Consider the following 24,326-nt stretch of genomic DNA (forward strand, 5'->3'; position numbering starts at 1 on the left):
CTCTCTCCCTGATCATGGCATCAACCATACACTGTGCTGTTACTCACACATCTACCTCCCTAGTAGATATTGAACAAGACTCACAAGATGGATTGATTTCACTTCGCTGATCCCCACATAACTGCGGTGAACACTGTGTCCCATGGAGGCAGAAAGTGTCGTGAATGAGAGCTTGTGCTTTAGAGTAAAGTAATCTTCAACCCAAAGTGACTTTAGCCAAAACGCTTCTCCTGCCTCAAGTTCCTCATATGTAGAATGGGGAGATGTGGCCTAAAAACCCCAGCCTTATAGACTGGCTGACCTGAGTCAGAGTCCTTGGGCTGTGGACATGGATTTTCCTCCCTGATTGCCTGTCTCTCTAGCACCCAAGCCCAATTTTTTTTAAAGATTTTATTTATTTATTTGACACACAGAGATCACAAGTAGGCAGAGAGACAGCAGAGAGAGAGCGGGAAGCAGGCTCGATCCCAGGACCCTGGGATCATGACTTGAGCAGAAGGCAGAAGCTTTAACCCACTGAGCCACCCAGGCGCCCCCAAGCTCATTTTTAGTCCCTGAATCTCACCTACCGGCCTATTCAACCTTACTCAATACCCAGCTCTCCAAGCCCAGGGTAGCCATTAGGACCCCTAACTGCTTTGGAGCGAAGTTTCAATGGTCAGGTCCACAGCAAAGCTGGGCTTTTAACTTGTTTTTTCCTCGGTCAGGAAGGCAAGCGACACTGCACCTTGAGATAAAAGGTCCTGGGTTTAAGCTCCAGCTTGTCACTGCGTCAGCTGTTCAGCAACTACTTAAGTTTCAACAACTTAGCAGACCATATGTTAGGTGGTCAGGAGGCAATGGTGAGCGAAAGTCACCTCTCAGAGCACAGACAGTTCCAACTGGGCCTGAACAGGTCTTGAACTTGTTGGAGGCAGTTTCTTTGATGTGGAGACAATATTCCCCCTTAACACTTAAAAGTCTGTGATGAAAATAAAAGGAAAGGGTGTATTTGGCGATGTATGATCAACTGTAAAGCGCAATGCAAATCAGGACTATCAGATTCTGACCCCTTCCCAAGGGTCTCCCAGTGCTCAGTCCACACGAACCTAGCGGGCATTACGTCGCTTAGCTAAATGCACTTTCCTCTATAGTTTCTAGCTCTAGACCACGCTACATTCCCCAGGAGTTCAGATCCTCCTGCTCGACAGGCTAATGTGCCGCTGCCATCCCCTTGATATTAGTCTAATTCTGATGTGAGGCTACGGAAGTGACAAGTGAAGCTATTTTAGAGGTGCCTGGGGTCGTACAACATTTTGAAAATTATTTTGCTGTCGCAGTCACGTCAGAAGAGATCTGCAGGAAGATTCTGTGGTTCTGAAGTGAACATGAGGTGCCTTTCTGCTTGTGCTCTGGAGAGAGCCGGCATGATGAACGGGACTGTCAGCAGGCACTCTGCTGAATGCCACGGAGCCCCACACGGCGCCCACCGAGCCACGGCCTCGGGGATCTTCCCGGCAACTCCAACGAAGCTTTGCAACCCACAGTGCCTGGAAGGATCCAGGAATAGGGAACAAAGAGTCCCTTGCCACCAAATGACACTTTTTTTGTTGTTCAAGTGTCAGAAGTGGATGTCTTTTTTCAATAGGAGAGATCCAGAAAGCTTTGAGGGGAAGGATCCGTCTTGCACTTTCTAAAAGGATAACTGAGAAAAGCTGCAAAAAATCAGAACTGGAATTCTGTAACCACTTATTCTCTTCTCTCAGTTTGTGCATTGAGCCTAGCTGCCCTCTTTAAGTAGTGACAGTAATGAACCCAAAGAATATGGGAGAACACTGACCACGAAATGACTTTTTAACAATAGCCTTGAAGTAGGAGTTTTCCAAAAAGGAAGCCCGGGACCAGAGTCTACACAATGAACACTAGGCCCACAGAGTTAACTACTTCCCTTTTCTCTGCATATTTCTGCAGCACACGCGGCAGGGGAATCCATACCCCTGAAGAAGGACCCTACTCCCAAAGCATCAAGATAACCCAAAGCACAAAGGTAACTTCTAGATATTTTCTTCTAAACCCCACTGACCAGGCTGTGAGGTCCTTTAAGATTAGAAACATAGGCTACCCACTTCCGTGCCCACCGTATCACATAGTGCTTTTACACAGAGAATGGGTCTTCCTGGGCTGCTCGCTGAATGAACGAATGACCAAACAGCTATGAAAGAATGAAGAGAAAGAACGAGGAGGCGGACAAAGAGGCTGAAATGGAGGAAAGGAGAGAAAAAAGACAAATTGTATAGAGAGTAAGGAGCATATAAAAGTAATGGATAAAGATCAGCAAATATGGAGGTCTGTCCAGCCTAACCTCCTTGGCTGAGAAAACAGCCGGATGAGTTGAGTGCTTTGTGAAGGGAAGCCGAAGTCACTGCACCATTGTTCTCCTCCTGTCCCTTGCTTATCTCCCTCCCCGTGGACCCTAACTTGCCACCAAGAAGACAGAAGAAAAGGTATCTTTTCAGATAAAAGTCCCTCTCACGCACAACCAGCTTATTTCAGCTTCCTGATTCTGACAGCCTTCTATAGATCTCTAATTCTAGAATGTGGTAACTGAAGTTACTCTGCCTATTGCCATCCCCTAATTCTAAGCACAAAGGTCATCCACACATACAGTCACCATCCTATGTCCTACCCCACTAATGCACTGGAAGGATTCAAAGTGGTGTATCAGGTTCAGCAGCTTTCAGACAAAGAATATTATTTTTAATGCACTGTGGCAAAGTAAGCATCAATGGTGCTTTTGACCTTCATTATTTGTTCTGAACAGAACCACATGGTTCTCAGAGCTTGCAAGAGCATATTTCCACAAACCTCCATCAAGTAACAATTATTGATGATTCTAATCTCTTTCGATAAATATTTTAGAACACAGCAGAATCAGTGTCAGTAGGAGATATCCTCAAACTGTCCTCCTGATAGGGGCTATTATTTTCCTAGTTACACACAAAAAAAGAGAGCTTTTATGCCCCTTCTCAGTAGAAAGATGTATTTATGTCACAAAGCTCCATAGAAAGATTTTAATAGATAAGAAATTGTTACTCCAATGTCTTCTCTCGAACACCTAAACCATACTTGCTCTCCATTTTGCCTCTTTAATGTTACCTTATACCGATCTACCACCTTCAGAAGCTCTATCTCTAGGCCCTGGGAAAAAGTTGCAATCGAACAAGGAGCTGTCCAGACCTGGTAGAGACTAAAGATGCTCACAATTCGTCTGGATAAGGAGAGAGGTACTACAGAACACGTCCAGCCTTTCTATAGAACCCATCCTCCCAGTGTGGCTTACCATAACATTTCCAAAACCACAATTTACAATTGACAAGAGAACACATGTCATGTTCCTTACAAACAAAGGGAGACATCCATTTTATAATAATAACAATACAAAAACAATAACAACAATGCCAACTTGAACTGCACCTTGCGGTTACCTTCTGGCTCCTTAGTGACAAAAACAAACAACGTAACAGAATTCAAAATGTAAACTACTAGGGAAAGACATAGGCTTGTGTCAATTGTATTTTACCTCTGAAGGAACTAGAGTCTTTAAAACACAGGCTGGATATTTTATACCCTTCCATTCAGCTATACCACCCTTCAGTGAATGATAGGTACCAATGCCACCAACCAACTAATTCCCACCAACCACCACTCATTAATTCCCACGAATGCATGAAGAATGAAAACCTCCAGCTAGGCCTTGCTGAGACATTGACAAGTGAAGCCAAGTTTCAAAAGGAGACCCACTGAGTCATAAAGATCCTACCTTCAGGCTGTGTCTATCACAACTCCCCCATTTCACTCTTCCGGGCCTGTTTCAGACACCATTATCTCTCCCCTGTTTTCGGACACCATTCTCTCTCTCCAGGGCAACTGCTCTTGCTTTCAAACAGCTTCCAGAAGACCACATGATGGTTCATCTAGAAAACAAGTTAAGTACATACAGGATCGCATCAGGCTGGCATCAGAATTCTCATCAGCAGCCCTACATGTTATAAGTTAAAGACATATTCAAAGTTCTACAAGATTCTGAATGTGAAATTCTATAGTCATACAAAAAAACAAGGAAGAAGTAAGATTTAAAAAAAAAAAAAAAAGTGTGTTTGGATGTGCATGGACACAGACTAGCAATGAACCAAGCACCATTTGTGAGTTTGACATTTGAGTGTGTATCACAGACAAAAAAATAAAGTTAAAACCAAAACAGAGGAGACAGAGAATTCCAAGAAAAGCTGCCCCCAAAAGTGCAAGACACATCCAGGGGCTAACAAGAGTTGATGCTGTAAGCGGATTCAAAGAGTGACCGTGGGGCACCTGGGTGGCTCTGTCTGTTCGGCGTCTGCCTTCATCTCAGGTCATGGTCTCAGGTCCTGGGACCAAGGCCCACATCCGGCTCTCTGCTCAGCCGGGAGTCTGCTTCTCCCTCTCCCTCTATGATCTCTTTCACTTTTGCTCTCTCTCAAATAAATAAATAAATTTTTTTAAAATAAACAAACAAACAAGAAAAAAACAAAGAGTGACCAGCCCTCATATAGCAGGAATTTCTTCTCCAGAGGAAGAAAGTATTGTGTGTGGTAAAAATGAGGCCAGGTGATTTTGAGAACACAGCAAACCCCATTAATTTAACAGCTACTGGGCAAAAACAAAAAATGCAATAAAGCATAGATCCACTTATAAAAAGTCAACTTAAAAATGAGAACAGGAAAGACAGAAGAGCTACCAGAAAAAACCATTGTTTAAATATGAGTCATGCTAAAATATGACAAAATTGTAATAAAAGTGAATCCATTTGACTCTGACATTAGGAACATTCTTTTTCAAATGGCAAAAATGTCCTAACACTGGGCATAAAAAGAAGGAAATGCAATCCCACGCCTTTATTTGAATTTGCAGTGAATAATATGTAGATGGCCATTAAAACAAATGATATTTATTGGCTTCCGGCCTGCAGTAAAAGCTAAAGACAAAGCTCATAATAATTATGGTTTCAGAAAGGAAGGTAAATGTTTCACTATGACTAAAAGAAGTATTGCCAGAAATTGGGAAGCAGAAAGGCAGGAGAAGGAAGAGAAGGGAGAGACAGGACATAAGCATAGCATTATGAAACAAACTGGGATATAAGCATAGTATTATGAAACTAATCAAGACAGGAACTAAAAAGAGTACTGTACACAAGTGGTCGCTTTGGCGGAATGAAAGATGCTGAGGAAGAATAAGTAGAAAAAAATTATACTTTTCCTTTCAAACACCTCTAAGCTTACAAAAGCCTAGTGAACAGTACACATATCAAATCATCTGTTGTACACCTTAAATATGTACAATTTTATGTCAATTAAACCTCAGTAAAGCCAGAAAATAAACATGTATACCTTGGACATTTCCTTTAAATATAAATAAAATATAGTAACAAGGACAAAGGGAAATCTTAAATGAAAAAGCACAGTATAATCTCAGATATGTTGATACGGCTGGATATATGCTCAGGAAAAAGCCTCAAAGGATACAGGCCAGCTCATCCATGTTTTCACACTCAGAAAATGGATTACTGGTGGTTTTTCACTTTCTTCTTTACATCTTTACATACTACGTCTCTCTCTCTCTCTCTTTTTGTAATGAGCACATCTTAAAAATACCAAAAAAAAGTTTTATTCTTATAAATCAGTACGTTTTTAAGATTTATTTATTAGAGAGAGAGAGAGAAAGAGCACGGGCGCATGGACATTGGGAGGGGCAGAAGGAAAGGGGGAAAGAGAATCTCAAGCAAACTCATCACTGAGCACAGAGCCCTACAAGAGGCTCGATCCCATGACCGGAGATCATGACCTGAGCCGAAATCAAGAGTCAGAGGCTTAACCAAAAGAGCCACCCTGGTGCCCCTTGAACATCAAATTTTAAAATGTATCTTTGAATCCTACAATTAACCAATTTTAAAAACCTATTACTTCTAGATTTTTGTAACATTTCAAAGTATTTTAAGTATTTTAGTTTTTTATATAAGCAGGGTCATAACTATACACATATTTTACATAAATGGAATTAGATATAACGTTATAATTTTTTCATACTTTTCTCCACCCATTTATTTACAACATGTTCACGCCTCCATTATAACAACTATTATCCAAACCAGTAGGTATGTCTATTTTTCCTACCTGTTTTTTATCCAGAGGATAAGATCCCAAAGTTAAGAACTCTGTTTTAATAATTCTATATGCCCAATTCCTTGCACATAAAAGGTATGCAATGTGATCCTTGATCAATCTGAGAAAAAGTCTGATGTACCACTCTTCTGTGAGGTTGGTTACCAAAAATTACCTTTGTAAATACTGCGTTCAGGCACACAACTAAAGCGACTACTTAACAACGCAGAGCCCTCATGTTGTTCCACCTTCCCCTCCTCATGGTACATTCCTGATCCTCTGGACAGGAAAAGAGGGATTTTCTTTTCTGCTTGATCATTCCATTTGAAAAAAAAAATAAAAGGTTCCTAAAAACTAATTTTCCACCATTAGGGCTTCTGTGGGAGCTCTGATGGGCTTCCAGCAGAGGGCGCAGCGGTTGCCAAAAGACCTCTTATAAAATTAAAGGGAGACAAGACGTCCTCCCCTTCCATCATCAAATCACCTTTCGAGACTTTCTTCTATAATGTTCCTCACCCTCACAATGAGATAATAAATTAAGTCTCCAATTTTAGTGAGTCATCACTCCTCAAATGACTGCCCTACTATAGTACCAGGGCAGACAGGCAAAATACTATTCTCCCATGGGTGACGATTATGTCACTTAGAAATAAAGAGCCCAAAGGAGGCAGGAAGAAAGAGGAGGTGGGGGAAAAATAATTTCCGATGTCATAGTTTCTTCTAAAATAATCTGTGAAATGACCTCAAAAATGATTGCAGTCACTATCTTTTCTATTAAAATCTCAAACTTTTTTTCCTCAAAGAAAGAGAACAAAACTTTTTTTTCCCCTCAAAAATATTTTATGAGTCTCTTGGCTGTAAGTTAAATTAAGACTGCATTTCCTATCCAGTACTCAACAGTACTCAAAAAGAATATCACACATTTTAGAAATAGACAAAGGATATTAAGAAGTACAAGCCTCCAGTTATAAAACAAATAAGTCACTGGGATAAAAAGTACAGCATTAGAAATATAGTCAATATCGAAATAACTTTGTATGGTGACAGATGCTACCTACGTGCATAACTATGTAATTGTCAAATCACTCTGTTGTACACCTGAACCTAATATTGTATATCAACTATACTTTCATTAAAAAAGGACCACCGCGCAGATCAGAAAATTTAAAAATGACCAGAAGCCACTTCCTCATGACCCCACCCAGCCAAAGAAAAATGACATGCACAAATTTTACCACCATAGACTAGTTTTGTTCAGCTTTGAAATTTATATAAATAAAATCATACAGAAAAGTGCTCTGTAAATAGTAGCTACCACTGCATTACAACTATGAAAACTTTTGCTAAATGAAGAATAATAAGAAGTTAAACCCCACCCCCCAGTAAACTCTAAGCAAACCTTATAAATAACATTCTAAATGAGATTTATCCACCATGCACATGAAAAAACTGGACTCAAACAGAAGTTTTGCAACTGCTTAAGCAAAAATCCCACTCTCTGCACAGTAAGTATCTAAACTGAGGTTTGAACCTAGATGTCCTCACTCCAAAATACTCTTCCCTCTATTTCACACAGCCATATGAATAAGTAAGATAATTGCATTTCTATTGGAAAATCATCACCTTACTTAGGGCTTGTAAATCTTAGAATATTGAGCTGAGCAAACAACTGCTTCTCTTCTATGGAACTTACCATCCTTTGGTGACATTACAAGGCAAGCTCTTGAATGGCATGAGTGCTAGCTCAGAGACAGTTACAGGCCAAGTTTACATGACAGGCTTCCTCCTATTAAAGAGTTTCAAGTCACTGGGGATAAAACCAAGAAACGGTTTTATTTCATCACTATTTCCAAATTTAATATTATTGAGTTTCCCTGCCCCATTACTTAAGGAAGTTTGAGGCAAATCCCATAGGTTTCTAGGTACTTTCTAAAAACCAGTCTAAAAAATAATAAATAAATACCCAGTCCAGTTAATGTTTCAATCTCATATCCAATTCAACAGCTAACAACTTCTTATATCACAGACTGGACCAGTGGCTCAAGTAGCCGACTGTGAAGAGGAAAGCATGATCCACTTCTATACTTTTTCTTCCCCATGATGTCCTGGAATTCAGAATGGAAGAGTATGGTATACTTCTGGATCACTTCTTTCCCTCCCCTCTACCTTGATCCTTGTGGTTAAGTCTGAGAAAGAGAAATAAAGGGGGGAAAGACACCCCATGTAACTGGCCACCTGTCAGTAATGAGGAGACATCACTGCTGTCCCTCTCATCCAGTCTGGTTCTATGTAATGGTGATGGTCCTTGCTGATATGGCAGCACATGCACGTGTGGGGTCCCTGGCAATGTTCTGGCCTCCAAGTACATCAGGCTTCTCAACAATAACCCTACTGACATACGAACACGGGTAATTCTTACTGTGTGGGCCTCCCTGTGCATTGTTTCATGATGTCTAACAGCATTCCTGGCCTCTACTCACTACATGCAATGGCAGCACCCTCCTCCCATTTGTTAAACTAGAATTGCTACTTGTCCCCTAAAGGGCCGATTCGGCCTGGATGAGAACCACTGTCTGTGTATGGTATGCGTATAACTCTTGGGCAGCCTCAGGAGCAATGGTTACTTCAAGTCCTTCCTTGGGCAGGTATACCCTCTTTAAGCCTAGATGTCACCTGGGCAGGCCAAGGATAACTGACTGATCCATCCTTTAACCTCTCTACTTCTTAATGCGTAGCCCTGCTAACCAATCATGGTTCTCTACTGAGCTCTCCAACAATAGTAGAAAGTTGGAATGTAACCATAATTGGATACAGGATCTTTAAAAAGGTAATTTAGTTAAAATGAGGTCATAAATCCAATATGACTGGGGTTTTTAGAAGAAGAGTAAATTTGGGGCGCCTGGGTAGCTCAGTCAGTTGGGCATCTGAATCCTGATTTTGGCTCAGGTCATGATCTCAGAGTTGTGGAATTCAGTTCCGTGTCAGGCTGCATGTTCAGCACAGAGTCTGCTTGGGTTTCTCCCTCTCTCTCTGCCCCCACTCACTTGTGCACTAAATAAATAAATAAAATCTTTACAAGAGTAAATTTGGACATAAACAATTATAGGGTAAAAGCAATGTGAAGAAACAGGGAGAAGACAGCCATTTACAAATCAGGAAGATACCTCAGAAAAAAACTAACTCTGTCAACACCCTGATCTTGGACTTCAAGCCCCCAGAACTGTGAGAAAATAATTTTCTGTTACATGAACCACCCAGTCCATGATACTTTGTTGTGGCAGTAATAGCAAACAAATCCATCCAAATACACTCCTATTCTTATCAACCTGGGGTAGGGAGATGGCTGAATAAGAAGGGCAGATTGTACCTCCTCTGATTAAGCCCTCGAGAGCTGTTTACCCCCTGTCTTTTGGTGACCCCATTTAAATAAGTGGTACTTGGACACTCTTCAACTCTGGGCCCCTATCACCAATTCTGGAGCAAGAGAAGAAAAAAATCCCTCTCGCTATCACGGCATAGATGCATCCACTGGGATTTTAATAGCATCCAAAAAGAAAACCATATTTTTAGCATTACAAAGAGAAAAATAGCTCCTCTATTGTCCACTGCTATCATACATCTCATAAATGCCTCATAAGGCAATAGCACCTTGTGTATATGAACCTGGGTGAAGGTTCTATGATGCAGTGACATGTCTGCTTGGTGATTTCATGGACAATATACCATAAACATGGCCGACTTATGGAATAATCTCTTTGTGTTGCTGGCTGGGAAATTGTTTTCAAACGCTGGTCAAGGTCTGGATGGCATCCTTCTAAGCAGACATAAATCACTGCCTTGAGTGCTCTGAACAATTCTAGGACAGGAAATGATCTTGGCAGTCACCTAACCTAATACCTCATCTGATGTTTCAATGACTTCCATCTACCTATGACCATGCTAGCTTGCACATAAAACAGAACCTTTGAGAAATAAAACCATGTGAGGATCCTAGACGCATAAGCCTGACCTGTAGGGTGAATTAAGCATTATGCATATTCACAGGTAAAACCTTATTTTTAAAGAAGCTGGTCTTTGAGATTCATCACTGAACAAGAAAACACAGTTTCCATTCCTGGTCACCTCCCTCAGTAATCTGCCATTCTATGCCCCACCATGTGACTGGGATCCATTAGGTGTCAACACTACGTAGAATGAAAAGAGAACATCAAACGAATTTAGTAGGCCGGTCTTAGTCTAGGACAAGTAGCTGGATAGTTAACCTTGGGCAAGTTCACTTTTGACTTTTAGTTTCTTCATCTTAAAGCAGGAGGATAAAAACATACAGTTTTAATGTTTACAGTGTTCCATAGTTTATATGCTGTTTTCCATTTTTAATTTCCCCAAATCTCATCTCATTTATATATAATATGTATACGTATAAACATGTGTGTGTGTATAAAATTTTGCCCATAGCCTAGTGATAAGCTTCCCCTATCTGTAATATGTAAGTCTCTACATAGACCTTTCCACTCTGGGAAATGTTATCCTTGTGAAACCTCCTTGAAATAGCAGCTAATTTCTGCCAAGTCTGGAGGGAGATGTTAAGGGGGTCAGATAATATGTTAGTTTTCTTTCACTGCCATAACAAATAACCACAAACATAGGTGAATAAAAACAACCCAAATCTATTAGCTCATAATTCTATAGGTCAGAAGTTTGAGCTGGGTCAACCGGTTTCTCTAAGCTAGATTTCACAAGGCAAAAATTAAGGTGTCAGCCGCTGGGCTTTAACCGGGAGGTTCTGGTAAGAATCTGCTTCCCAGCTCATTCAAGTTCTGATGGTTTTAGTACTGAAGTCGCAAGAGCTGGTGCTGCTCTTAGCTCCCAGAGGCAAGGACTGTACAGTCCTTGCACTCAGGCCCTCCTCACAGAGTCAGCTACAGCACGTCGAACCCTTCTAATGCTTAGAAACTCTCCAACTTCTCCTTCTGCTGAACCTCCAACTTCCAGCCAGAGAAAGTTCTCTGCTTTTAAAGGCCCATGTAATTAGTCCCTTCCCATGGGAATAATCCAGGATCATCTTCTCTTAAAGTCTCTACCCTTAATTACAACTGCAAAGTCCTTTTCCTTGAAACATGATATATTTATAGGTTCTAGGAATGTCGGAACATTTTCCAGGAGTCCTTATCCTGCCTATGTGGTGAGGGAAGAAAACTGATTAAGGGCACAGAAACAACTTCCTCCGTAGTATTGATCTGTTCAGGGAATTTTTCTTCTCTATGATTCAACAGGGCACTTAAAATAATAGTTTACATTGGGGCGCCTGGGTGGCTCAGTGGGTTAAAGCCTCTGCCTTCGGCTCAGGTCATGATCCCATGGTCCTGGGGTCGAGCCTCCCATCGGGCTTTCTGCTCAGCGTGGAGCCTGCTTCCTCCTCTCTCTGCCTGCCTCTCTGCCTACTTGTGATCTCTGTCTGTCAAAGAAATAAATAAAATCTTCGAAAAAAAAAATAATAGTTTACATTTAATGTGCATTTTTTATAAACGTAGCACTTTACTAGTATTTTAAAACACCACTTCATTTAATCCTCATAAAATCTTGGGCAATCAACCCTATTATCATCCCCATTCTACATCTGAGGCCACTGAGATTCAAAAGAGCAAGGATTTAAACCCCATTTCTGTGTCTCCAGAATCCCACACCCTCCACATTTTAGGGCTAACAAGTCACAAGCTCAGAGATCATGTGACTTACCCAAAAAATACGCAGATGGTTACTGCAAGCATCGGGAACAAAATCAGATCCGTACCTGTCTTACTAATTCCTGCTCTACCTGGCTGGCCCTCTGCTCACAAGTGCTTGATGCCCTGTAGTCAGAGCTCATACGACCGCACATCTGTCCATAGAGCACCACAACACTCGCTTCGATTACTCTCTTCTCCACATCTCTGAAAGTACTCGTCCTGCTGAGGTCACAGCAGCTTTGAAAATAGTGGGGCATTTTTTGTGTGTGTTATAAATGTCATACTTTATAATGCTAAAATATAAATTTGATAGTGGGCTTTGAAGCTTGGACTCTCATAATCACCTTCCAGCACACTAGGTAGAAAAGAGTAGCTACCTAGACCAAGAGGAATGGAAAGAGGACAATTCACCATCAGAAATTGTGGGTGAATAACTACAGTCTATAATACTCACTCTCCTGTTTCATCTGTAAGCACTTGCTCAAGCATGTAAATATGCAGGTGGTCCAAGAGCTGTTACAACCCAGTGTGTAACTGATGACACACAACACTAAAGATTTATTCATGCTCCTAGGGCCAGTATTCATTTGAACATCATAATATAGAGAGCAATTAATGAGCTCTTTCCATAACTCATTCATAGGGCATTCTGAAATTTTACTGAAGTTCCTTTCAAGTGTGGATGTTGACATGATGGCCATTTCTGTGGAGAATACTATTTTCAGACACAATCAGCAAACTCACGAAGCTACTATATAAGCCTCACTGAATGTCTTTAAGGAACGGGGTATTTGGCATAAATTCTTATGCCAAATTCTTACATGGTCAATCAGTTAATAATAGTACTTACATATACTCTCTCATTAAATGACCAGAGCTACCTATAACAGAAATGTGATTAGGCCCCACATGCACCTGAGAACACTAAGACCCAGAAAGGATAAGGAGCTTTTATCCAAGATGAGACAACTAGGAAAGCGCGGGATCCAGTTTTCGTGACCAGTCTGTCAGCGCCCATCCGCTCTAGTGCTTTCCCTGCTACTGATTCAGCATCTTCTTCACACACAAAATACGTGAACTTCCAGGCTCAGCTTTTTTCACTCAGCCTAATTCTCCAGCGGATAGATCCAAGTTGCGTGTATCAACGGTTTGCTCCTTATTGCTCAATAATATTCCATGGCATGGATGTCTATCAGTTTCTTTAACCACTAACCCACCAACTAAGGGTCAATCTGAAACATTTATTCGAGTGTTTCCACTTGTTCACCTCATGGAAAAAGATCAGTCAATGTATCTAAAAACTTTTTCCTTGGCCGTGTAAGAGGAAAAACATATTCACTTTAAGTGACAATGACTGGAAGGAGTTTAGCCATCATTAAGGATTTATTAAATGGTTGCTGTTTAGTTTTCATAGTAACCCTAGACCTGTTATTATTATATACATTATACAGATAATAAAAGCAAGGCTCAAAAAGTTCAAATTCCCACAGCTACTCAATAGTTGATCCACGACTAAAACCCAAATCCTTCCCACCTTAGATCCATCCCCTCTGTCCTCTGCTAGACCACACTGCCTGTGAGGGGAAAGAGAGAAGCCAACAGGAGCCCCTGCATTCAGAAACAGCACATCCGGAAGAACTATGCCATCAGCCACTGTGCGCTGGGAGAACAAAAGTCTGCCGGGCTTTCTTGACCATTATGCCTTTTTCATACCCAGCTTCTTTTATTTAACATCCCTGTAATCCAGAACGCTAACCCCCAAGTCCTGTTATTCCTAACAACAACAACAAACTTCACCAGACAAAAAAAGGAATAAAAAAGTTAGAATCAATTTATGGCTATTATGGCACCTTTGGTAGGGCAAGGAAATCTCGGATAACATGTGCTCCCGCATGGAATTAAGGACTTGAAGATAAAATAGTCCCCTTTCTTTTATTCCTCCCACACGCTGACATGGTATTGCTCCATAATTTTTTTGTCACAGCTTTCAGATAAATCAGTAGAACCACTACCTCTCTTGTCAGGCTGGTTTCAAATGACACCCGAGCACCGAGCCGGGGTCACAGGACTGTCCCCCTGCCAGCTTCCTGTGCGTGGCCACACCCCGCCCACCCTCAGAGAAGACCACATCTTGCTTACTAGACAGAGATAAATTCCTCGCTGGCATGCTCATCAGACACTAAGCCAAACTCATCTCTTTCCTCCTCTCCTTGCCTCCCTCACTCCGGTTATTTATAGAGATCACAGGTGAATCGGGGGAAATTATTACAGCGCGGTGACTGCTGAAAGGCTGGGAGCTAAAGAAGATGGATTATCATGGCTCTGACATGATTTGTATGGATTTCCAAAATTAAGCTGTTCGCCTAGAGTGACCACCTTCCTCCCACCCTGGGCTTCGCAGCTGCCCTGGTGATAACCTTCATCTGCACTTGTGAGCCCAAAAAGCTGAGCACGTTTCCCATTACCTTGCAAGCGACTGTGTAGGGTTCTTCTGGCCCCTCGGTAATAGCAGGGCTGCTGGTGAGCAGAGTGATAAACACCTACAGAGAGGGATGTAGCGTGAAAAGATCTCATCACCTGCCATTAGCTCACCGATGAATAATGCAGCATGTTCCGTGGCAGGTGTCAGGGGTGGGAGGGAGAAGTGCTCCTCGGAATGCTCTAGTGAGCTCTTCAGCACAAAGTAAGGGGTGAGAGCAACAGATGCATGGGACAAAATTATACAAGCTATTGTGTTTTTAAAGAAAGGGGAACTTTTACTTCACAAATATCTGGCGGGGCTCCTGTCTTTCTGTCTTCTACCCCTACCGTCAGGGCAGGCTAATGCTTCCTTCTCTGAAACGTTCACCATTCCCCCCTGGACCCCATGCCAAGGGATACTTTCCCTCTGATTGCACTGCTCAGCCAACACCACATTTCTCCCTCTGGCTCCAGTTCTTTCTCTGGTTGGTATATCTGGATCTTCTTTTACATATATGTGGACCTTCATTTTATTTTCATTAAACTTCGTAGGTGTGGGTTAAATAGATCTATCAGGCGGGAGCAAATGCAGTAATTTCTTTATGCAGTGGTACCCACATGGACATGCAACACACACGAAAGTGGTAATTTGGGGCCAAAAGAATGGGTAGCTAATGGGCTTATTACCTTTAAGAGTCTGCCTGAAGAGAATAGCATCAGTCCAGCAGAATGTAAGACAAAAATGGGATCCATTATTGGTTATTCACAGCACAACCTCCTCTATCCTAAGAGCCACAAACTGAGCCTCAGATCCCACATGAAGACAACTTTTGATTAACTTTAGCTCAACCTTCTTCAAGACTGCCACAACTTCTGAGCACTCAGGAGTAGTTTTTCATTTTTCTGCCAGTTATCAGATTTTCCAGTATGGCCAGACATGCCAATTTGACTCCAGGACTAATTAGCCACCAGCCTCAAACCTAAATCCCACATTCTCTGAGGCCGAAATGCCAGGTCCTCTTGTGGTGTGCAGCAGTACCACTTAAGGTGAGAAGAAAAATTTTAAATGAGAGAAATAGTCCTCTGGCTAAAATGGGCTAGAGGGTTTTAAATGCAGCACAGGTTACTACAGGCAATTGCTGAAGAGAATGTGCAGCAGCGACTTGCCCCCTACATCTAATTCCGGGTCTGCCCTTGTCACCGGTGCAAATGAAGATCCAAGCCCTTCCCGCACATCATGAGGGAGGGAAAACAGGTGGGCCAGACGGAAGCACCATGGTAAATTAAAACAAAGCTTGCCTTTGACACTACACTGATGCCCTTCTTCATCACTTGGGGCATCATTTTTCAGAACATATGCCCTGACAGGGGGAAGTTCACTTAGACAGTTGACAAGACAGATATGGAACTGTCCCAGGGAATTAAGGACATAAGTCAATGTATCATCTCTTTCACCTCGTTACCCCCAAGAGACCAGGATCCATAGAACGCCTTCAACTGCCTAATAATATCTCGTTTAGTCTTGCCCTCCTCCCAAACATGCCAGCTTCTCTAAGTGCCACTGATATATTTCCTCTTCACAATTCCCACCCCTTGTTGGAAAGCTATCAGAATCCATTCCTTAATTCAACAGTATCTGTTAAGTATGTGTGATGTGCCAGGAATATAGTTAAATGCTAAGGCTGTTCATGTCTCTGCCCAAAGGAGAACCATATCCCAGTAGAGGAAACAGTAACCAATTACCAGTAACCAAATAAACAAGCAAGTGTTTAGGCATTGTAACCACTGCTATCTAGGAAACAAAACAGCAGGCTGATGTGCTAAATCATAACCAGAAAAGAGGCTACAGTAGTAAAGGCCAGGTACGAGTAGACATCTGACCAAACATGAGGAAGAGAAAGCCAGCTGTGTTAGTACAGGTCCTCTAAGAAGCAGACTCCAAGGCAGGATTAAAGGTGTAAAGATTTGATGGGGAAAAAATGCCTGTGATTAAAGGAGAGAAAGGGGGGAGGCTGACACTGTCATGAGACCATCATACAAGTCTGACCCCAGGTGATGGAAAGAGGGAGAGAAGGTTGATGAGAAGAGTCCTAGGCTCCTATGCAATGTAACAAAGGTTCAGCAAAGCTACCATGGACTTCTGGAGCCAAAGTCAGCAGCTAAGAAGAGCCCCATGTCTCCTAGGAATAAGGCTCCCTGAGTTTACCCACAATACTCAATCTTCACAACACTCAACCACTGAACCCAAGAGAGAAGCCCTGAGAGGCAGGTCCTTGATGCAAAATCGTTGGTAGATTTCCAACCACAGAAACCCTCAAGGGGCCTTCACTCAGTCAGTCACACCACAGGTAGAAGATGTGGGAAGTTCATTCTCATGACAACCGTAGTAGACAGAAGAAGAACAGAAGAAAAGAGAATTCCAGGGAGAAGGACAAGTAGATGGAGGCTGAAAACCACCTGGAATGAATGAATCTTTTTACAATGTATGAAAGTAAACAGAAGCTGTCAAATGTGGCAAACTGAAAACAGTATATGGGCCCCAAAATAGGATAATGATCATTGAAATTGAAACCATGCATATTCATGAATGAAATACTATGTGGTCAATAATTTGGATTTTAAAGTAAGGGATTTCAATCTCCCCCCACCCAACAACAGGCACACGCACACACACACACACACACACACACACACAATTTACTCCCATAGTAACAAACTGATTGGTTAGGTCTAAGGACACTAGTCATATTGCTAAAAAAGTATATAAATGTGCTAAGCAAAGGAACTGAAAGTCAGGTACACATGTATGTGAGGGACAGAAAGGATCTCTCCTTTTAACTGGACTGACATTTTTCTCCGGGAATTCAAAATATACTGGGCCAAGAATCTAGTCCCCCCAACTAAAAAGAAAGGAACTATCAAAGTCATAAGGGGAGGGTCATGCAGAATGACACACAGACCAAGATACCCACAAAAGAAAGAAGTGAAAAATCTGACCCACACTGGATGTTTACAAACTAAGCTTAGAACAGAGTTATCTCAGAAGCTTAACTATATGATCAGAGTGGCCACCTAGATAATCTTCTCTTAGAGGGGCTAGATTAAAAAGTAGTACTCCTAATCTGGGTCATAATATTATAAATTATTTCAAAATAATTCAAAATCAGTTACCTACTGTTCTGTATCACCACTAATGGCTGAAAGCAAGATGTACATCTTATATGTTTAATTATCCCCAGATCTTAATACTGTTTGTTGTTTTTCCTCAGTGGGGATCAAAGACCTGTTTCTCTCTTTTTTTAAAAAAAGATTTTATTTATTTATTTGACAGAGAGAGAGAGAGATCACAAGTAGGCAGAGAGGCAGGCGGTGGGGGGGGGGGGGGCGGGCTCACCACTGAGCAGAGAGCCCAATGCGGGGCTCGATCCCAGGACCCCAAGATCATTACCCAAGTCAAAGGCAGAGGCCCAACCAGTGAGCCACACAGGCACTCCAAACCTGTTTCTTGAATTAAACTTCAGTATATGAAATGGCTAAGAACATTGTCTAGTGGAATCACCAATATTACCCATTAAGTATTGTCTGAGATGGCTTTTCCCTAGTATCTTCATCTAGCCATCTGGCGCAATTTTTGGAACTAATTAGCATTGTTGGCTTTTATTAAGCAAGATGGTTCTTGTTAAATGGTGATAACACTTTTTAGAGTTCCGTTCAATGATCAATTGAGATTTTAGTAATGAAATGGGGGAAGAAACAAGTCATGTGAGTTAAAAAGTGTGGCAGAAACCAACTATAATGGGTTGAACTGTGCCCCACAAAAGATAGGTTCAAGTCCTAACCCCCAGTCCTATGAATCTGGACCTTTTATGGAAAGAGTCTTTGCAGATGTAATTAAAATATGTTAAGATGAGAACAGTCTAGATTAGGATGGGCAATAAATTCAATCACTGTTGAGTTTAGAAGAGGACAGACACAAAGAGGAAAAGATACACAGAGAAGTCATGGGGTGCTGGAACAGAAAATGGAGCGATGCAGCTACAAGCCAAGGGATGAAAATTGCCAGCCAACATGAGTAGGTAGGAGAAAGATGTGGAATAGATTCTCAGAAACTCTAAAGGGAACCAAACCTGCTGACACCTTAATTTTGGAAGTCTGGCCTCCAGTACTGTAAAGAATACATTTCTATTGTTTTAAGACACCAAGTTAATGCCTATCATGGGAGCCCTGGGAAACTAGTACATCAACTCTGTCCATTTTGATCCTGGATCTATGTTACAGAGTGCTTAATAAAAATAAAACAAAACAACAACAACAACAACAATAAAACTAATCTTCTTAAATGGTGACACTAAATCAGAATCCAAGCAAACTGAAGAATATCACGTCGTCAGTAACTCTCCTTTGAAATGAGGCCACACTCACCACCTATGCCCTATGTTGTTATGGGCTTGAAGGCTATCAGAGCATGAGGGCATACAGGAGGGTCTGGTCCAGGCACCTTGGTTTCTAACCTGCTCAGAGGAGCAATACCCCATCCATAAAGGTTGGTGAATATTGCCTTGGTGAGTGGTATTTGGGGGACCTAGAGAATAAAATCTGGCTGGCCCCACTGCAACTCTGAGCAGCTGTTAGGAAGCCAACAAGACTGGGCCATTTGAACATGTGTCACCAAGTTCATTAGGACATGCCAGCACACATTATTATAACTGAAAATCATGTACCAGAACAGACTCGTCAGGAAACAGGTTATTATCACTGGACTGTTCAGTAACATAGCTTCTCACAGATGTTGGTAACTATACCAATATCCTTAGACAAAGCTGAACTATGATGACCCTCTTTTCCAATTATAACAATCATATCTCTGGCATGCTGTTGCTCTTGAAATGTGATGAGCTCACAAGTTTGTTTAAAGTCTGGTCTCAAAAATAAGCATTTCTCTTAGCAAAAACTATGGCTTCCTAAGGACTTTCTCAGTGTTAGAGATAAGGAATAGAAAAATCTTTTGAAAGAATCATTCAGTGCTGTTGTTAACTATCGTAAGCTTCTTATCTGAGAACAAAATTGTACATTCCCTTAAATTTGAGGAAAAGGGTATTCCTTTAGATGTCAGACTTACCAAAATATGTATGTGTATGTGTACACGTGCGTGCGTGTGCGCGTGTGCGCGCGCGCACACACACACACACACACAGTATACTGGAAAAGCAAATGGAAAAAAAGAGGCCAAATAACATTTTTAAATGAGGTATACATTGATATTTTCAAATCCTTAAGTAAATTAGAATTTTTAAGTTCAAGAACATCTAAGTAGTTTTTGGATTTTAAGCATATACTTCATTTTTATATAAATGATGCTAAAAACACTGCTCTGAGATATCAAATCTATGTGGGATTCTTCCTTCCTTAATGAAGACAACTCATTCCTGTGATATGCACTTTTTGCCAGTTGCTCTGATAACCAAAAGCAAAACAACAAAAGAACCAGAGGGTTGCCTTCTACAATATCAGATAAAAGGAAGATGGTATAAAAGAATTATTCAACATTACATAAAACACTGTTAAATGTGGCAGAACTCATCAAACATACACCTAGGGATCCTGCGCCTAGGAAACAACATGGCATAGTTTAAAAAACAAAAATGTTGAAAGAGAATGTTATAGCCTCGGGCAATACCTTGAATGTGTGGAACTACAGCTTAAAGTTAGTTTTCCAGAAGAAGACTCTTACAGATACCAGGATCCTACAGTATGTTAAAAAGTATCTTTAAAAAAAAAAAAAAGTATCTTGAGTTTCTAAAATTTGGTAGAATTTAAGATGACTCCTAGCTGGCTTAGACACGAGAAATTTTTATATTCTAGAAAGCTCATCTTCTACAAAGTAAAGCAATATAGGGACTAGCTACCATGGAGGATGGAAAGATACAGCCAACACTTACTGAATTGTCTTTCCAAATTCTCCCTGCAATACATATGATTGGAACATCAGCTTCTCAGAAGCCATGCCCTTAAAAATGCCTAGCCTGGGTTCAGTCAATTGGTTGGGCCTGATTTGCCTTGCATGCCCCTAGGGCAAGGAATTTCTTCTTCTCCAGGAAGGAATTAGGCATACAATATTATAGACATGGTTTGGCTGGTTTCTTGATCAAAGAAGACATAAATTTAGAAACCATAAGCACTTTTTTCTGCTATATACACATGGATAGATTCAAGTCTGCAATTTAAAAAAAAAAGGAAATTTGAAAAGAAAAAAGAAATGCAACAGCTGTGTGGGAAAAAAACATATATATATATGATATTGATATATATATATATATATATATATAATGAAATTCTTACCTAGGATTTAAGTTCCTGGTAGAGCTTGTTCCTGAGGACTAGCAGTAACCTATACTACAAGATGATTTTTATAATAGTTTCCACCCTTCAATGAAGATTTTTCTGTGAGATTTTATTATTTTTCAATTAGAGAATGACAAGAGTAGCAAGATAAGTTAAGTGGTAAAACTAGAGGAGTTAAAATGAACAGTGATGTGGTGAGATTTCAGTAATTCCAGGTGAAGACATATATAATTCTTGTCATGCCTTATAAGGAAAACTAGATCTATGTACATCATAGTAAAACAATTTAGAAATAAAGTACAACAACAAGAGGATTTTAAGTAGTCAAAGATAAAAGGCACTTTACATTCAAAGAAGCAACAATCAGACTGTCAGCTGACTTCTCAACAGAAACAATACAAGTCTGAAGATAATGGAATGGTATCTTTAAAATTCTGAAAGAAAGTGTCTGCCTGGAATTCAAAACCCATTGAAAATAGCTTTCAGAGAGGTAAAAATAAAGGCATTCCAAAACCAACCAACCTGTCAACACCATACCAACTCTAAACTGGGGGAAAGAGAAAGAGAAGGAAAGAAAGAAGAAAGAAAAGGAAGGAAGGAAGGGAGGGAGGAAGGGAGGAAGGGAAGGGAAGATAAAGGTGAGAGGAAAGGAAATTTTGAAAGTAGGGAGAGAGAAAAGGAAGGAAAACACGTCTTTATCGAAACAAATGTCGGATTTATTTATTTATGACAGGATTGTCATGGTGCAGAAGCATGAACTCACAACCACACAGATTACTTACTAAGGATAATGGGCTAAAAAAAAAAAATGTACATAGGGTGCCTGGGTGGCTCAGTCAGCTAAGCACCTGCCTTCAACTCAGGTCATGATCTGAGGGTCCTGGGAAAGAGCCCCACGCTGGGTTCCCTGCTCAATGGTGAGTCTGCTTCTCCCTCTCACTCAAGTAAATAAATAAAATCCTTTTAAAAAATTGTGACTATTTAATGAGAGATCTAGCAGTCACCATCCCAAGCAAACAGTCAAGCTCAGCATCCCTAATTTTTTTTTTAAGATTTTTATTTATTTATTTGACAGAGAGAAATCACAAGCAGACGGAGAGGCAGGCAGAGAGAGAGGGAAGCAGGCTCCCTGCCAAGCAGAGAGCCCGATGTGGGACTCGATCCCAGGACCCTGAGATCATCATCCCTAATTTTAACGAATCTGTGACCTTATGTGAGCAACGGGAACAAAATACTACAATTATCACCTATAAAGTCGCATCCCTATGAAATTTTTTTGAAGATTTTATTTATTTATTTATTTGACAGAGAGAGAGAACACAAATAGGCAGAGAGGCAGGCGGGGGGGGGGGTGGGGGGAAGCAGGCTCCCCACTGAGCAAAGAGTCCGATGCAGGGCTCAATCCCAGGACCCTGAGATCATGACCTGAGTCAAAGGCAGAGATTTAACCCACTAAGCCACCCAGGCACCCCATCCTATGAAATTTTAAGATAGTCTTTTTTTTTTTTTTTAAAGATTTGTTTATTTGAGAGAGAGAGAGAGGGAAAGCGTGTGCTGAGAGAGGGGCAGAGAGAGAAGGAGAAAGAATTTCAAGCAGACACCCCACTAGGCACGGAACCCAACATGGGGCTTGATCTCATAACCCTGAGATCATGACCTGAGCTGAAATCGAGTCAAATTCTCAATGAACTGAGCCACCCAGGTGCCCAGCACAGTATTTTAATTAAGATATAATTGACATATAATATCTATTAGTTTTAGGTGTACAATATAATGATGTGATATATATATATATATATTGCAAAATGTTTATAATGAGTTTAGTTAACATCTTTTACTACACACACTTTATTTTTTCTTGTGATTGAAACTTTTAAGATCTACCCCCTTAGAAACTTCACATATACAACAGTTAACAGTATTGTTAACTATTGTCAACATGCTGTATATTACATCCCCAGGACTTACTTATAACTATGATTTTGTACTTTTGACCACCTTCCCTATTTTACCACCTACCCCTCACCTCTGGTAACCACCAATATGTTTTCTATATCTGTAAGTTCAGTTTTTTAAGATTTCAAAGATAAGTGATACGATAGAGTATTTTTTTTTTCTCTGACTTATTTCACTTAGCTCAATGCCTTCAAGGTCCATCCATATTGTCACAAATGGCAAGATTTCCCTCTATTTATGGCTAAATAATATTCTATTATACATATCACAGAATATATATATTCTTTATCCATTCATCTGTCAATGGATACTTAGGTTGTTTCTATACCTTGGCTATTGTGTGTAATGCTATGATGAACGTGGAGGTACAGACATCTTGAGACAGTGATTTTATTTCCTTTGGATAAATTCCTAGAAATCAGATTGCTAGATCATATGGTAGTTCCATTTTTAAATTTCTGAGAAACTTCCATACTGTTCTCCAGAATGGCTATACCAATTACATTCCCATATCAGTGCACAAGAGTTCCCTTTTCTTTACAACCTCACCAACACATGTTATTTATCTCTAAGTATTCTTAAAAAAACAACAAAAAAAACCCCACTAATTTTTATATCATCAATCCTCTACACACAACCTCTGATTTACTTGTAATTCACAAGTTAGAGTTATGCCTCCCAACATACTAGCATTTCATGAGTTAAATGAAATCATTTGGAAACAATCAGACAAATTCAGAATACAGGGCATTTCTTACTACTACTGGCTTGGACTCCTCCAAAGGTCAAGGTCATTAAATAAATAATAAGATAGGAAACAGTTCAGAAGAGATTTAATCATCCAAATCAGTGTGTGAAATTTCATTGGAGTCTTAGTCTGTTAAAAAAAAATCACCTATAAAAGGCATATTAGGGAAATTGGAGAAGTTTAGATACGTACTGAATATTAGAATAAACTGCATTATGGGTAATTTTCTCAAGTAGGAGAATGGTACTGTGTTTATACAGAATAAATAAGAAATATTTTGACATATTTAGAAAGTATGTTGAAATATTTAGAATAATGTGTTGTGATGTCTAAAATATACTTCCAGGTAATACAGCAAAGATAGAGTTAATTGTTAAACTGTGGGTAGAGAACATATGGAAATCAATTTGCTATTCTTTCTTCTTTCTGTATTTTTAAAATTTTCCCTTCTTATAAAGTAAGGAGGGAAATAAATTTTTTAAATCCCTGGTTACAGCAACTTAATCATAATATAAATGCCCGCTGATTAGGTCTTTACTTGTTCTAAGTGACAACATCCAATACAAAATGGCTGGGGCGTGATTTATTTTTTCTTGTAATAGAACAGTTATAATTTCAGGCATATTTGCATATAGATGTTCAAATGGGGTGACCAAACATCTTTCTGGAGCATCTCTTGGCTCTGCTTTCTGCTGAGGTAAGCTTACAAGAAGCATGGAAATCATTAGGAGCCCCTCCTTTTACATGCTAACTGTTTAGCAATCTTGGTCAAAAGAGAATGCCTCTTCCAAACAGTCCCAACAAAAGTTCTTCAGATAGTAAGATCACTCTCTAAACTAATCATTGTGTTAAACATAGCCGGATATGCCAGCTGCCTAGTTCACAGACAGGTGCTTACCTATGGAATCATAACTGGAGTCA

The 24,326-nt window shown here is 40.4% G+C and overlaps 1 long non-coding RNA gene across 2 annotated transcripts in view; it reads right to left on the minus strand.

The window, feature by feature from the left end:
- Window positions 1–548: 548 nt before the first annotated feature.
- Window positions 549–24,326, minus strand: part of LOC116570882 — an 86,261-nt gene continuing 62,483 nt past the window's right edge. For both annotated transcript variants that reach the window (XR_004277592.1, XR_004277593.1), the window contains 2 exons: window positions 3,800–3,953; window positions 549–961 (listed from right to left, as the gene is read on the minus strand). This is a non-coding gene — a long non-coding RNA (uncharacterized LOC116570882). The remainder of the gene's footprint in view (window positions 962–3,799; window positions 3,954–24,326) is intronic.

The sequence above is a fragment of the Mustela erminea genome, chromosome 12 (genome assembly GCF_009829155.1).
Source record: "Mustela erminea isolate mMusErm1 chromosome 12, mMusErm1.Pri, whole genome shotgun sequence".
Classification (NCBI taxonomy): domain Eukaryota; kingdom Metazoa; phylum Chordata; class Mammalia; order Carnivora; family Mustelidae; genus Mustela; species Mustela erminea.